The 15,819-nt window shown below is 34.8% G+C and overlaps 1 protein-coding gene across 1 annotated transcript in view; it reads left to right on the plus strand.

The window, feature by feature from the left end:
- Positions 1 to 15,819, plus strand: part of LOC145693381 (gamma-interferon-inducible lysosomal thiol reductase-like protein) — a 400,077-nt gene that overhangs the window by 257,264 nt on the left and 126,994 nt on the right. The window lies entirely within an intron of this gene.

A 15,819-nucleotide genomic window follows, 5' to 3' on the forward strand; every position in this document is an offset into this window, starting at 1 on the left:
AGTACACATTATTGAATGAATGACATGCTTAATACTGATCGTACCTTTAATGCTGACCACATATATCAAATGAAGTATGGAGAGTTCACGAACAGTGTGCCAGGTAAACAAGGTTAAAACCCACTGCCGTCGGGCACAATTTAGGACAAAATCCTTTACAATTAGGACAAAATCCTTTACAATTAGAATTTTTGACATTTTTTATCAACAGAGGAAAACTAATAAACTGTTAGAAATACATATTTACAACTCTACAATTTTTTGTTTAATCAATTTTTACAATTTAACGGGTGGTCCTATGCATCCCTCCTCAAAATTTACGGCGTCTGTCAACGTACGCCTGTAAAAATGAAGAGGACATTGACTGCTATGATGTCGTAGCAACTGATCAGGTCCATATTATATCTAACAGTCAATCAGAACAAAGTTAGACCAACTGATAGGCTTACTACTCACAGCTACACAAAAATATTGGAAACAAAAACACACTAATATTCTATACATATTTTCTTATAAAGATAAAATATATGCAGGATGTTTCTAATCAAAACTGAGAGTTCCTTCAAAAATATATGATAAGCGTACAGTCCGGGTTCGATTCTCTGTTGGAACTCATGTGGTTGGGTTCCCAAGTTAAGCTGTATGTCATGTCTCATATAACCCCGCTGCCGAAAGGAAAGCTAACCTCAAACTCATTTTACCACTAGATTCCTATTTTCTGATCAGCTAAAACAGTATTCTTGGGCACCGTAACGTAAAATGTATTTGTTGTTTCACGTATTGTACGAAAAACAGTGGAAAAGCAGAGAAAAAAAAGAAATGAAAACGAAACAAGGAAAATATTTAATATAAAGTACTTTGCCTCTCTCCACAAAGCACTCAATGTATCATTTCCCTTTCAAGTAGTGTCTACTGGTGTAATATATAAGAACATAGATTTAAGATCATAAGATGCCCAGATCGATTTCCGCTGAAACCACTTGTTTTGTTTCCTTTACCACAATGGAAGTTTTTATAAAATTATCCAATTATACGAGAAAAGTAAATCGTGTAGAAATACAACATTTCACCTTGGCATGCATATTAGCGCGAAGAAATATTTTTATTTCTTACAGTCTAAACCGAGGACAATGAGTTAGTGAAAAGCATTTACCCGTCTTTTCATAAACAATGTCCACTGTGTTGTCATCTGCAAGGCTTCACACTACAGATCTTACAATCACAAGTTCAGGTTTCGACAAAAACTGTCCATTGTTTAGAACGACAGAAGAAGGAAAGAAAAAGGGATATAGCCGAAGCTATTGATAGGAATAAAAGAGATATACTAAGATGCTTCTTAGGTTTACATATGAGCGTAATAATATTATTATGTTTATGGATTAATAAATAGAGCTATCCTTCTATTTCAACAAGTAATGAAGAATAAATATTTGTTAGCTGGTATCAGTAATGGGTTTTGTTTCGCCCTTCTTCTACATAGGAAAATGAGGTAACATATTGAATATAATAGTTCTTGTGACATGGGTTGTAATTTAGATCACTATTTGTAAATTGGTCGTTCCTTTAATGCTTTATGAACTATGTACGAAGCGTTAAAGCTAATAATAATTTATTGACAAAATTACGAGTTAAATTCTAAGACCGAATCAATTGTGTGAATTCTCACATAGTGTAGACAGCAATCGAACCAACGAGGCCGGACTATTGTGATTATGTCTCTCGTAACAAATCAATTAATTTTCCTCTTCTGTCTATCGTTTCTCGTGGTGTATTGGATATCAAGGTACTCTGGAGATCTTGAGGACCACGGATCGGTTCCCACTTACGGCGTACCATTTTTTGTTTCCTGAGCACAAGTAGAAAAGATAAAACAAAATAAAAAAAGCTGTAGCATCACACGAAATCTGGAGTTCCCTTGAACCAAAGTTAAGGGTCGTTACATGACTTCTTTAAAGAGACAATAAAGTACTAGAAGGATGTGTTATCTCTGTCTATAAATCCAGGTATAAATGAAAGAAGAAAGCAGAATGGCTATGTTGTGGAGGATTACGCTAACTCTGAATAAAGAGAGGAATAAAAATACGGCAATACATTACAGAAAATTAATCTCTTTAAATGTGTATGAACATGAAATCTTTTCTCGCGGTTAAAAACATCAACATTCAATAAGGAAATAAACTAAAACATTTCTCTTTGAGACATTCAGGGAATGATGAGAATGTGTTATGAAAGAATCGGTGGAATATAGAATGTTTGGAGTCAACGAGGGTACGCCGAGAAACTCCACGACAAAAAGTTTCCCACTATAAACTCACATGACGAACCCTTGGAACCAGGTGTGAGCGCTCTACCAATGGGCCACCGTGCTCCGTACGTTTATCTCAGAAAGGAAAAGAAGTTTTTTACTCATGTTACTCATGGAGGCACGATTTGTCAAATAAAAATCGTTGGTTTAAATCAAATTCAGAAATAAATTAATTTAAAGTGAAAATAAGTAAAATCCAGCCTCTGTTGTGTTATTTCAATTATGGAAGATAATCATAATACAATAAGATGCAAATGTATGTACAGCACAGTATGAAAACGAGTGTTTCATGCAGAGGATGATTAGGAAAAATCCCGTTTTGAGCGGGTAACGGAGAAATTCTGCTTTCTTATCTTCGTAATATAAGGTTTTTAAATCGTTAACTATTCCGACGAGATAATCACCATGGACATTTAAGACGAAAATTCTTTTGTGTGCGCGTCTGTTTGTTTGTTCCAAAGGGGTCCGATTCCCTCTCCGAAACTTAAATCTATTTTAGATTTTATAACTTTAGGCTAAATTTGCGTATTTTATATGTATTTCGTGCCGCAGGCTAGTTCCATTTTTTTAGGTATGCATCTGCCAAATACGAGTAACTTTTGTGAAAAGATATGTACCATCTTGATAAACGTCGCCGTACTTTTTTCCTTAGTGCTTAAGAAACATTGTTTGGGATTAGAGATGCAAAATAGCCGGCTTTTTTGAATTGATGTTTTTTATTTTACATAAAAAGTCGTTTTTAGGGGAAAAACGGAAATTTTGCCTTTTTTCATTTTCATGATTTTTCTATCTAAACAGCTTTCTTATAGTATACTCTATAGTTAAACAAGATTTCATGACCTAAATGTCATATTTAATTATAGAATTCACCATCATGCTGGATGGAGCACATGTTTTATGAATTAAACATTAAGTACGTAGTATTTGAAAGCAATTTTAGAGGCTATATAAATTTATTTTAACTTCTGAGTTATCGACATTTTTTTCTTCTTTAGATCATTTCATTTTTAGTTATTCGTGTTTAATTTCTTAGAACTTAGTACTCTAGTATGTAGCACATAGTTAAACTTATGTTTTTCAATATATCCGTCAGAGCATACTTCGACATTTATGTTATACTGTAGCTGTGTAATGATGTAGCAATAATCTTCCGGATGCAACCTTGAATACCATTTTATACAACTAATCAGTACGGATTTAGAAAAGGGTTTTTGGAGGGTTTTTTCTTATTAATGTTTTTTTCTTTTCTTTTTCTTTTTTCTTTTTTCTTTTCTTTTTTTCTTTTTTTTTTTTTTTTGTAAAAATGCCTGATTTTCATTTGAGGGGAGCTTGAAGTTTATGAGTAAAGACATAACTAAAATTTCGTTTGTTTTAGAAATTCCGTAATTTCTGAGAACAGGCTTCAGTCCGAAAGACACCCCCACCCTAACTCGTTTCGCAAATCCGTCATTGCTGGTAATTGTAATAACAACAATTTAAAAACAAGAAATGAAATCAGCCAGGAATCATAGTACGAGCACTATCTCTACATTCACAGGTGGAATTAAGAACTTTTTTCGGAATGATCGAATGCGGGACTGAATCCCGGATTTCCCAATAGAAGCGGAAAAGCTAACCACTCACTCATGTTTGTTGTGCTTGACTTAAATGTATTTCGTAGTTTTTCATTTCTTTTTCTTTCTTTTTTTAATGAAAAGTTCCATAATGACATGTTGAATTCTTGTTAAAAATTCAGAAACCTTCAGGACTGGGTAAACCATGATGGTAGTTATATATTCCAAAGCCTTGGAAACCAAACGCTCAGATGAACAGTATTACACATATGATCCATGAACAGAAAATTCAGTACTTTCCTGACTCTAAACAAGCTTAAGGAACAGTCAGAGCATTACAGAATTTGGGACTTTACCGATTTTGCAGGTCCGAAACTCCTGATAGGTGGTAACAGATTATTACGTATGTAATAAATGAATAGAAAATACATTTTCAACGTTTCTGTTCAATTTCAAAGAAGTTTCTGTAGGGATAGCAAAGGCAGAAGCAAGAAGTGCATTAACAAATTAGGTGATTTTTGAGCGTCCCATACAAAGATTGCATTTTTTTCAGTCTTTTAAAGTAATACATTGAATCGTAATAAAACAATAATTATTTTTCATTGTTACTCTAGTACGAATGTTTATGAAAGTCTCGGAAGTCAGACATAATAAACTTATAGGCTATAACAGATTGACGAGGGAATGATATTTATTTATTTATTTAACCATCACCAGATGCAGCACAGAGGCTATTTTATACTGGATATCTAACAACAACATGAAAAGGATTTGGGAAGGTATCAGCCAGGGCCTGTTTTAGTAGGTACCATCCCGGCATTTGCCAGGTAGGACTGAGGGAAACACTGGAAAATCCCAGTCAGGATGGTCGGCAGCAGGAAACGAACCCATGACTTCCCGAATGCGAAGCCAACGTTGTACCACTTGAGCCACTTGATATACGTAATGAACAAAGAGAAGAACATGTTATTTTTGAGAAGGCTACGGCGTCGAAACTTAAATTTGTTGGTGCGTTTGTTCAGTAAATATATTATTATCTTTCCGATGTGTTATTTGTTTGAATTCACACACATAGTACAATAAATTCTGTATGTCATGTAACAATTTTTCCTTGTTTTTGTATTTTTAACTCACAATAAAAAATATTGCTTATAATGCATATGAAAACTTAACTGCAACTTATTATATACATGGAATAATTTTTGGGATTCATAATAAAAATTAAAATTGTTTGAAGTATGTTTTCGAAATTCATGTTTATTTTCAAGGTTTTGTATTATTATCTGTATCCACTACTACTTAAATGAGTTTTTGTATTGTAGAAAAGCGAAACAAAACCTGCTTTATCAATTTAAAGCAGAATTTGGAAAAAAGCCCAAAATTTCCCAAGAAAAAAAGCGAAGCAGAAAAAACCGAGTTTCCCCCATCTTCCAAAACAAAATACTTTTTTTTTCGAACCCTTGCATCTCTATTTGGGATTGAAATAAGTTAACGACTGGCAATTCAAAATTCAAGCCTAATACTTTCACTTAAATGCCATAATTAACATTTAATATTAATTCCTAATGTTTTATCTTCAGTTCGTGATTTGTATTACGCGAGAAGAAAGATTTGATTTAAATAAAAAAATCGATTTAAATAAAAAATTTTAAAAATGGCTTTTTTAAAAAAAATCATGATTTTTCCACCCTGCTATTGTAAAACCATTGTAAAACACCGATTCCTTCGGAATTAACACTCCATGTTTTATCGGTGGTTTCGTGTTTTCTCATAATATTCTAATCTATTATAAATTAAAAGATAATGTTTTGATATGTGGCTGGTTCAACTTTGATTAAATCTGGTCAAGAAGACGAAATTGGCTTGTAGATTGCATGCAAAAAATTGACAGTAAGGCAGAGTACGGCAAAGTGGTGTCAGAAGTGGATTGGTAAAACATCTGACAGTAGGTAAGATGCAGTAGCTCATATTTACGCATAGACTACCACCTAGAGAACCCGTATTCAAATCTCGACCTGGTGTTCTTTTTTAAAAATGTAGGGCCTATAAGGTGTTTTAATTTTGAGCATAACATAGTTAGCTTTTGGAAAACATTTTAACACATATGTTTTCCATCCTTTTGTTTAGAGAATGACATTTTTTTAATCGACATTCATTTAACATAGTTACAATGTCCTCTATCTGATGCAGAGTTTTATTAACACATTCATAAAACATGTAAATTTGTGTTCTAAGAACATCATATATCATGAATACTTTGCATTAGTTAAGGTAATTTTAATTATGTTCAGCAAACATTAATAAAAACGTGCCAGTTTGTGATCAGAATGATTAAAAGGACATGTCTCAAGAGTTCTTAATCCAAAAAATGAACATTACGGCAAAGGTGGAAATATGTTATGTAGTAATTCAATCGTGACTATTAGGAAAAATTATAATGAGTGACCACAACGAGATACAAACATGCCACCGTGGAACTTCTCCATGTGAGCTACGGTTACTTTTTTACTTTCATACGGTACATCAATGCATTTCTAGCACTGCTTTCGAGTACTTTAACTCACTGCCCTTTTTTTTTATATGTTCTACTCAAAAAACATATGTTTTTTATATGTTCTTTCTCTCTCGACACGAGCATGCCCAATATTTTGCGCAGTGTGTCTAAACCCCAATTTCTTGATCAAATTTAATCCAAATTGAATCAGCTACATATGAATGGTTTTCCTAGTTAGCTGCAGTAAGCATAATACACCTTTTTATTATGTATTCTTTCACTTTGTACAGAATGATCACGAAGTCCAATTCCTCCTTACTCCTTGTCCACATATTCACAAATAGTCGCCTTGCATTAGTGTGGGATCATGACAGAGGACAGCTTTGAGCGAAATTTGTTTTTGCTAAGCTAAACCAACATCTTATCCAGTGATGAAGATAAACTAAATGTCATGCGCATAACAAAATAAAATATATTTAATTAGTGCTATTATTTATTTATTTATTTATTTTCTGCAAAATAAACGCACAGTCCTAACCTTGCGGACAATATTCCCGCCAGGTTCATTGTGCAGACAGGTTCTGTGGCGTACAAACAGCAAGACATTCAAGAACATGCCACGAATTCGGCGCTACGTAGAAGTAATCGCTGCTCAGTGAGGTAATATTATCGGTCACGCATAAATGGTGAAGCATTGTCGCACATTGCTCGAAATCTTAGTTGTATTCCTCGAATAGTTCGTAAGTGGATGAATTGTTACGTAGAACAAGAATATATGGATTGGGTAAAGTCAAGATGTTAATGTGGAAGACCGCGAGAAAAATCTACTCAACAGGCTGCAAATGCGAAATCAGCCTTGCGTCATCGATCCAATTTAAAGGATAAAACAATAGGATATGAGTGTTGGCATGAAGCAATTTGAAAAAGACACAAATCTGCTGGAATCAATTAAGCACATCCCACAAAGAAAACTATTTTAATACAAGAGCACAAGGCAAGGAGTTTGAAATTGGCTCAGTTGCATATGAATACTCCCAATGCATATTACTGCTATGATGAGAAAGGATTCTGTTCCGACCAACACTGAAGAGTAAGCATATCAACCACATGAAACACGATATCAGATGGAGTATGTAGTTCGAACTCCTCACTCTGGATGAATTTCAGCTCCATTTTGGGTTATATGACAGCTACAGGTCCTGGCGAGCTCGTGCCAGATTCTGGAAGGAAGGCCAGTACACCTTTATTCAATTACTACGGAACACGCTACTGCCATCCTTTCACAGACGTTTCCCGGAACAAGATAAATTCATTTTTATAGACGACATTAGTGCTATTTATACATCAAGACAGACAACGGAATGGTTCGATGATCATCCAGAACTGATCTGCCTAGATTGGCCTCCCAAATCTCCTGATCATTACCCCATAGAATATCTTTGGGCTTTCATGGTTCAAGGGTGGAATATACCTCAAAAGGACTGGGACCAGGAAATTCTTCAGGCTCATTTCATGAAACACTGGAATCATTATAGACTGCATCCGTAATGTGTTCCCATGTGTAGCCAAAATTAGGAAATAATGTCTGATGTTAATGCCACAATAATGATTTTACCAAGTTTTAAAATCTACATGAGTAACACGACCTGACTTCTATTCTTCTTTTCCCTTTCTGTGATAATCGTAGAGGGCATAGTGGCTCAGTGATAGAGCGCTTACCTTATTACCCAAGGATCCCGACATGTAAGTTTGTGGCGGACAACATCGTGTCGTGGGTTGTTTCAAGGATATTCCGTTGACTCTCACATTCTATATTCCACCAATTCTTTCATAACACATTTTCATCATCCTCCATTCTCTTTTAAACATATCTAGTACATTTGTGGAGAGCTTAAAGTAAAGTTTGATTTCATTGCCTTCCAAATGTTGTCGGAAATGAAAATTTTCGTTCGTTTAATTTTTTAAATTTAAAAATCTTGTTTCTTTCACACCTCTCACGCAAAGTAAATTTTGTTATGCTCATTACTAGAAATTCCACTAGATATCCTGGTAAGAGTTAAATTACATCTTTTGTTTTATTTTCTTTCTTTTATGTATAGAAAACACTTTTTACGTATTCCCCATTCAGGTATTTCATGATATTTTAATAGTTAAGTAACTATTCCCTGAATGTCTCAAAGAGAAATGTTTTAGTTTATTTCCTTATTGAATGTTGATGTTTTTAACCGCGAGGAAAGATTTCATGTTCATACACATTTAAAGAGATTAATTTTCTGTAATGTATTGCCGTATTTTTATTCCTCTCTTTATTCAGAGTTAGCGTAATCCTCCACAACATAGCCATTCTGCTTTCTTCTTTCATTTATACCTGGATTTATAGACAGAGATAACACATCCTTCTACTATTTTATTGTCTCTTTAAAGAAGTCATGTAACGACCCTTAACTTTGGTTCAAGGGAACTCCAGATTTCGTGTGATGCTACAGCTTTTTTATTTTGTTTTATCTTTTCTACTTGTGCTCAGGAAACAAAAAATGGTACGCCGTAAGTGGGAACCGATCCGTGGTCCTCAAGATCTCCAGAGTACCTTGATATCCAATACACCACGAGAAACGATAGACAGAAGAGGAAAATTAATTGATTTGTTACGAGAGACAATAACAATTAATTAGTCCGACCTCGTTGGTTCGATTGCTGTCTGCACTATGTGAGAATTCACACAACTGACTCGGTCTTAGAATTTAACTCGTAATTTTGTCAATAAATTATTATTAGCTTCTAATGTAACATTACATTTGTGTAATGAAATTTTTGTTGGGAGGGGTCCACTATTTTTTGCACGTACTGTACCATGCAATTTTTTCAAAATATATTTTCGATTTATATAATATATTCATTTGATTATTATTCAACTGAAAATTAATGCGGAAGCTTGGAATAATTTCGAGAGATTATATTTTGGGGGAATAATATCTTTATTTGTACATTATTACATGCTAATATCTTGTATATGGGTATTTCAAATGGACAAATATTGAAACCATCATCTTAATGCTATACAAAAACATAGGCCTGTTATTGGGTAGAAATTCTCGGAATTAACCACCAATCTGATTTTTGGCAAAATAATTTAAACCCCCTTTGTCCCTCTGAGATACCTATATCCTCCCAAGATCCGGTTTTATCCAGTTTTTACCATTTTCTTTTCGTTTTATAATTTTTCATCGCCAAAACCCTTTGTTCTGATTGAACTATTTTCTGACACTATGGTATCAAGGCGCGAGAATGATCATTCTAGAACTTACGACTATCTGAGCTGCAACTACGTCAGTTTGCTGCGGACATTTTGGTGATTTTATAGCAAAACATGCAGTTAATCCAGGTAAAATTAGCTCTATATAAGAAATTAAATGGTTGGAAGCAGACAGAGAGCCTGAGATAGCAAAAATTCAACAGTAATCTTATAAAAACAGTGAAATATAGAATTCAGCTTGACAGACGCCATGATGTCATCTACAGATATTGATGGACAGGATTCATAAACTTGTACGTTTTCAAGTGCAGATTTTGTGATTAGTCTTTCTTAAAATCTCCTTTTTTACCCTCCCAAAATTCAGTTTAGGGTTGCAGCGACCTGTTAACATATATAGTTTCAGTTTGTGTTTGTAGTAAGTGTATTTTTTTAAATAATTAGTAACATGGCGGTATCAGATATTGTAGCAGTTAAGGTAATTTTCGTCATGGCAGTGTAAACGAAGAAAGGGGCTCTCATTCACTCTTAAGTTGAGCAAGCTTCCAACGAAAATGGGTTAAACAAATTTTTTTAAGAGTCCTTTTCTCTTCAGGAAAGGGACCCCCCACAACTAGCGGTTTGATATATTCTTGCAATAGCTTTAACACAGAAATTGGAAACATGATCTAGTTTACAGAAGGGCTATTTGGTTCTGATCGTTTCTTTTCCCTCCTCTTCAGTTTATAGAGCCGATTAGGGAATTCAAATAATATTTGGTTCATTTATATTTGAGTGATGTGATAATTTATGTATGAGCATGTATAGTTACATGTATCAGTATTTACCTTTCTTAGTTTACCTGGAATATAGCATGTATATGTGTGTAATGTAGTATTTTGACAGTAGAAGTAGTGAGTGAGGGAGAAGTATGACATTTTTAAGTATGAACAGTTTATTGTTTTTTCTTATTCTTCATCTCTAGTCCGTATTAAGAAATATTTTGATTCATAGTGAAAATTCACAGTTATTATGTATCGTGATGTGTAGTGTACAAAGGTATATTCAGTCGTGCATAGGTTGTTTATATACTAGTAGCGCCACTGTGTCCAAATTCAGTATCATCCGCTGCTCGTATTTCTGTTACTTGAATGTCTTAGTGATTTAGTTTATACGAAATTGACTCTTATTTTACGATTAACTATGCTTAAATATATTTCTGGCCTATATAAATAAATAGTTAGACAAATTAATTCAAAATTGAACGTTCCTAAAAATTACAATGTTCTACATAGTCCAGTAATTAAAATATTAACAAAAATAAACTTTGCATTCATTATTAAGCAGAAGTTAGAATATGTGATGCTATTTTTCCGTTCCCAGATTACGATGCTAATTGCTTTCCTGTTTGTGCTGTAGAATAGACCTCATTGTTGTCATCTGAATATAAACGTGTTTAACTAATATTATCGTTGATAATATTCCTTTTCTTTGGCTATATATGAAATTCTTAAGCTTTGAAGTGGAATATAGTATGGCTTTTGTAGTAAGAAGGTATGGGTTCGTGTGATGCCTCGTGTATTGGTCAGTGCGCAATTGATTTCTGTAGTGGCGTATAAGTTATGATTATATGATATGACTACTTTGAACAGTCCTTGGTATACTTAAAGTATAGGGTGTCCGCTAGTGAATCTACTTTATAGAATGTTACGAAGATATATATATATATATATATATATATATATATATATATATATATTAAAATCAATGTGAATAAATAATAGGACATCCCTGGATGTATGTGATTAATGCATTTGTTGCCACAAGTATTGAATATTTATATATAATAATGAATATTTCGAGTACTGACCCCTACACTAGAACTTCGCATGAGGATGAATGTGTTGTGTAGTTAACGGACTATATTTCGCACTTCATGATTTGGCGTTCAATAGTAATAGTACCTATTCATTGATAATCTAGTCTGATAGGGTGGATCACATCATATAGCAAACAAGTCGAGATGTTTTCCGATCGATCACGGAACATAATAGTCGTTTAAGGAATTGGTGCCGTCGAAATACATATGTTTGGTTTGCATTAATGACAATATCCGGCAACTTTAATTTTTTTTCACGTCATCTATTTCTGGCTAAGGTACCATTGTTCGTAGAGGTGACAGAGTGGATACGATCAAATAATCTAGTAAATCAATTACAGTAAACTCTAGTAATACCGTGCCAGGACGTCAGAAAATCCCCAATGTCTATGCATTTTCATTTCTTCTAATTCTAGTACGGTAGACTTAGTGTTTTTGAAATTAGTTGACGCCTCAAGGTTTGCACCCTTGCGTACTGGTATCGGCTGATGTTTTGGCTCTATTACCTCGCAGTATAAAATTTAATTAATTATTATTTTCTTTTATTATTTTGGCAAATCCCCAATTAGGATTTTCTTCTTTTCATTGACTTTAGTCTAGCTTTCCATGCCTTCCTCGAAACTCTTATCAGTTTCTGAGGGGTCAGATATTTTTTTACTTTTAGAAATCCTAAATTAGGAAACTATATTGATTCCCGGTAGTGCTGTAGTCTCCAAGGTCTCAGTCGGATTACAGCGAGGAGGGGGATTTCCCTAAAGCTTCTGCCTTTGGGAAAATCCCCTTGAGGGCACAAACTTACTGTTGCGTTGGAGATACTTTATTTTAGGCTACGTCTTTAGTAGGCCAATCGATTTTCGGCATATGAAAGTATATTTGACTATGGATTGTTGTATGTTGAAATTCGACCACTTATCTTTGTAGTTTTAGTGTCCTAGCTTATTATTTTGCCGCCGCTTTTTCTCTCTCTTCCTTATCTATTCCTCTGCTCTCTTCTTCAAGATTATTTTATTAAATTTTAACCTCCTCCCCTCGAGTTTTGAACTTTACAAATATCGACTACTTAATATATAGCTTTTGAACCAAAATTATCAGCTGAGACGTCGCAAGACACGATTCGAGGAGGTATTTGTTGGTGCGAAGTATAAAGTAAACGTTTTCCGCCATATTGACGGATGGCAAGAACGAGCGATGGTCCGATCTATGATTAAATTTTTCTTACGTTTCCTTCTATCGTTGTCTAATTAGAATCTCCCTCAACTTGTTAACTATTCCCACATTTGTTTCCACTGGTAACTCTTAATGTATATGTTGTTGAAGTTATCTGGGCCCAAAAGTGTTGTCAATATCTTCAGTTACATTTTTCGTTCACAAACGAATATTACCAGCAATTAAACGGGTTGAATTTGTTACTGACAAACTTCCTTTTATTACTCTTAAAGGAGCAGTTCGAGTTAAAAACAAGTTTGGTGCAATAGAAAGAGTAACAAAAAATAAGAGACCCGTATTTTTTATATCTTGATGGGCCGTCTCGTTCAGCTTCTACAGACATTTGTTTTTGATGAATCGTAAATGGTGACGTCACGGGTGGATACGCGAGAAACTCAATGTGAGTCAGCAACCACTCCCTCATACGCAGCTGATAAACCTTCAATAGTGCATTGGATTTAATAGATTGTGTTTTGGATTTTTAGCAGTCTTGCTCTGTGTTGAATTCTTGAGAGAAGTTTTTGTTAGTTGTTTTTCCTATAGCATTAGTATTTAAAAAAAAGAGTAGAGAGAGAGAGAGAGAGAGAGAGAGAGCAGTAATTACGTTTGTTGTGCGGAACAGTGTTTCTTCCAGACATGTTTTTAGGGTGGCACTGTCTCCCGGAGATCTGAGAGATTCCCCCGGAGGAGACCAAAATAATACGCCTATTATATAATAAATATAATGGTGCTGTATAAAAATAATGTGCCTCTCCAAATACTAAGTGTCCCCTCCCCTCCCCCCTTCGGATTTTTTTTTCTGAAAGAAACACTAGTGTGAAGTAGAAAACACGTGTTAGTACAGCGCGTGCTGTGTCTGCGAAGTGAAGTAGAAATGAATAGCACCTGCTGTGTTTTCGGTTGTAATTCTTGTGCAATTAAAGCTGAGGACGTAAAGTATCTTTTCTTACGTTTCTAAGTCGTGAGAAATCATCAGATCGATATAAATTATGGCTCAAGAAAATCAATGGGAAAAAATGTACCAAATAAAATCACTCGTGTTCCAAACATCTTAAAGAGCCTGCCTTCGAGAAGTCAAGTTTACTGAAAGAAAAGTTAATGCCAGTGGCGGATCTAGGCTGGGGCCGGGGGTCTAGGCCCCCCAGTTTTTGAGTGACAAAATTGATTTAAGCTATTATTTAGATATTTTTGAAAGTTTTTAGTAAACATGATATACCTATCATAGTCTAGGTTCTGATTCCCCCCCCCCCTCCTGAGTTTTATCGTCTAGATCCACTTTTGGCTAATGCCAGGAGAATTATTTACACGCAAACTGAGAAAGAATGCTGTTCCAAGTATATTATTGAAAGGTTTGAAATCCGAGCCATTGAACAAGCACCGATCTATGTCCAGTTACCAACGTACAAATATCGTACAAGACGCAACTGACGGTTGTGGTCAAGACGAGGCATTAGAGGGTAATAGAGACGATGTCACTCATGATTCTGAAGATACTGCTTTAGAAATAAGCTATATAATGTCAATTATGGAGTGAAATATACCGGCTTGTAGAAGGAATCAGTGACAATGACTGTTCCTCAAGACATTGATTAATCGTTTAATTTCTCTGTATCATGTGACAATGATGTTGAAACGGGTGAAGAGAGTTGTTCCGCGGACAGCTATGCGAATAAAAGAAATTTAATCGGTGAAGTGTTTTTCGTATTCTGGCAAACTTTACAAATGTTATTTCATTTCTGCCTCATATGTTGCGCTCCTGTACATACCTTGAAGCACAAAAATATAGGGTCAACGTTAAAAACTGCAACGAAACGTGAAAATGAACATACTTATATTTGGGAATCGGAAGAATGATTAAAGAAAAGGTACTTAGCAGTTGCAGCAATCTCGTCCGCCATCTATTTACATATTGGTTTCGATTTTTTTTTTTTTTTGAAACGCTGAACTCATGCTTTATAGAATACGTTTTATAATAGTATAAAAACGTTTGTACAGCCCACCATCAGATATCATTTTCTACATGCAGATGATATTTGTAAGTCTTTGCAATCAGATCTGGAAAAGGAAACCACACTTAGAATGTGCCACCGCATCTCTCACAAACGAAATGCTTGGCACTGTGTAGTATGTCAGCCTGCTCTCGCTCCTTCCCCACTAATGACGTCATCACAAAATCTTTCTTCCTCTGTTACTCGCTAACGACTGAACGTATCGCAATCAAACAAACACCATTCCTTTTAGAACTGTATATTCCAGAACCCAATCGAATAGAAGTAGAAACCGCTATAAAGAAGTTAAAGAAACACAAATCTCCGGGTGTAGATGAAATTCCGGCTGAGTTAATTTTAGGTGGAGGCGAAAAATTGTGGAACAAGATACACAAACTCATCCTCCTTATCTGGAACAAGGAAGAATTGCCACAAGAGTGGAAAGAATCAATCATTGTTCCAATTCTCAAGAAAGGCGACAAACTGATTGTAATAATTATCGAGGCATTTCTCTTTTGTCAACATCCTATAAAATCCTTTCAAATATTCTATTAGCAAGATTTACTCCATACGCAAATGAAGTTATTGGAGATTATCAGTGCGGATTTGGACGAAATCGATCAACCATCGACCAAATATTTACCATTAGCCAAATACTCGAAAAAAAGTAGGAATACAGTAGACCGGTACATCAACTATTTATTGATTTTAGAAAGGCGTACGGCTCGGTTAGGAGAGAAACATTATACAACGTTCTTACAGAACATTGAATACCGAGAAAGCTAATTAGATTAAGTAAGATATGTTTAAATGAATCCCAAAGTAAATTTTGGGTAGGAAAATTTTTGTCCACGAGCTTTCACGTCGAAAATGGAATGAAACAAGGAGATGCGTTGTCGCCATTATTATTTAACTTTATTCTGGAATACGCTATAAGGAAAATCAAAGATAGCAACCAGGGCCTAGAGTTGAACGGCATTCACCAGGTTATGGCATATGCTGATGATGTAAATTGAATAGGGGGTGATGGGATAACAATAGAAAGAAATGCAGAGATCTTATGAAACGCTTGCAGGGACATGGGTTTAGAAGTAAACGCAGAGAAAACTAAATACATGGAAGTGCGTGGGAACCGGAATACAGCAAATTATAGATGCGTTAAAAT

This window comes from Thermobia domestica, chromosome 8 (assembly GCF_964235325.1).
Source record: "Thermobia domestica chromosome 8, izTheDome1.hap1.1, whole genome shotgun sequence".
Lineage (NCBI taxonomy): Eukaryota > Metazoa > Arthropoda > Insecta > Zygentoma > Lepismatidae > Thermobia > Thermobia domestica.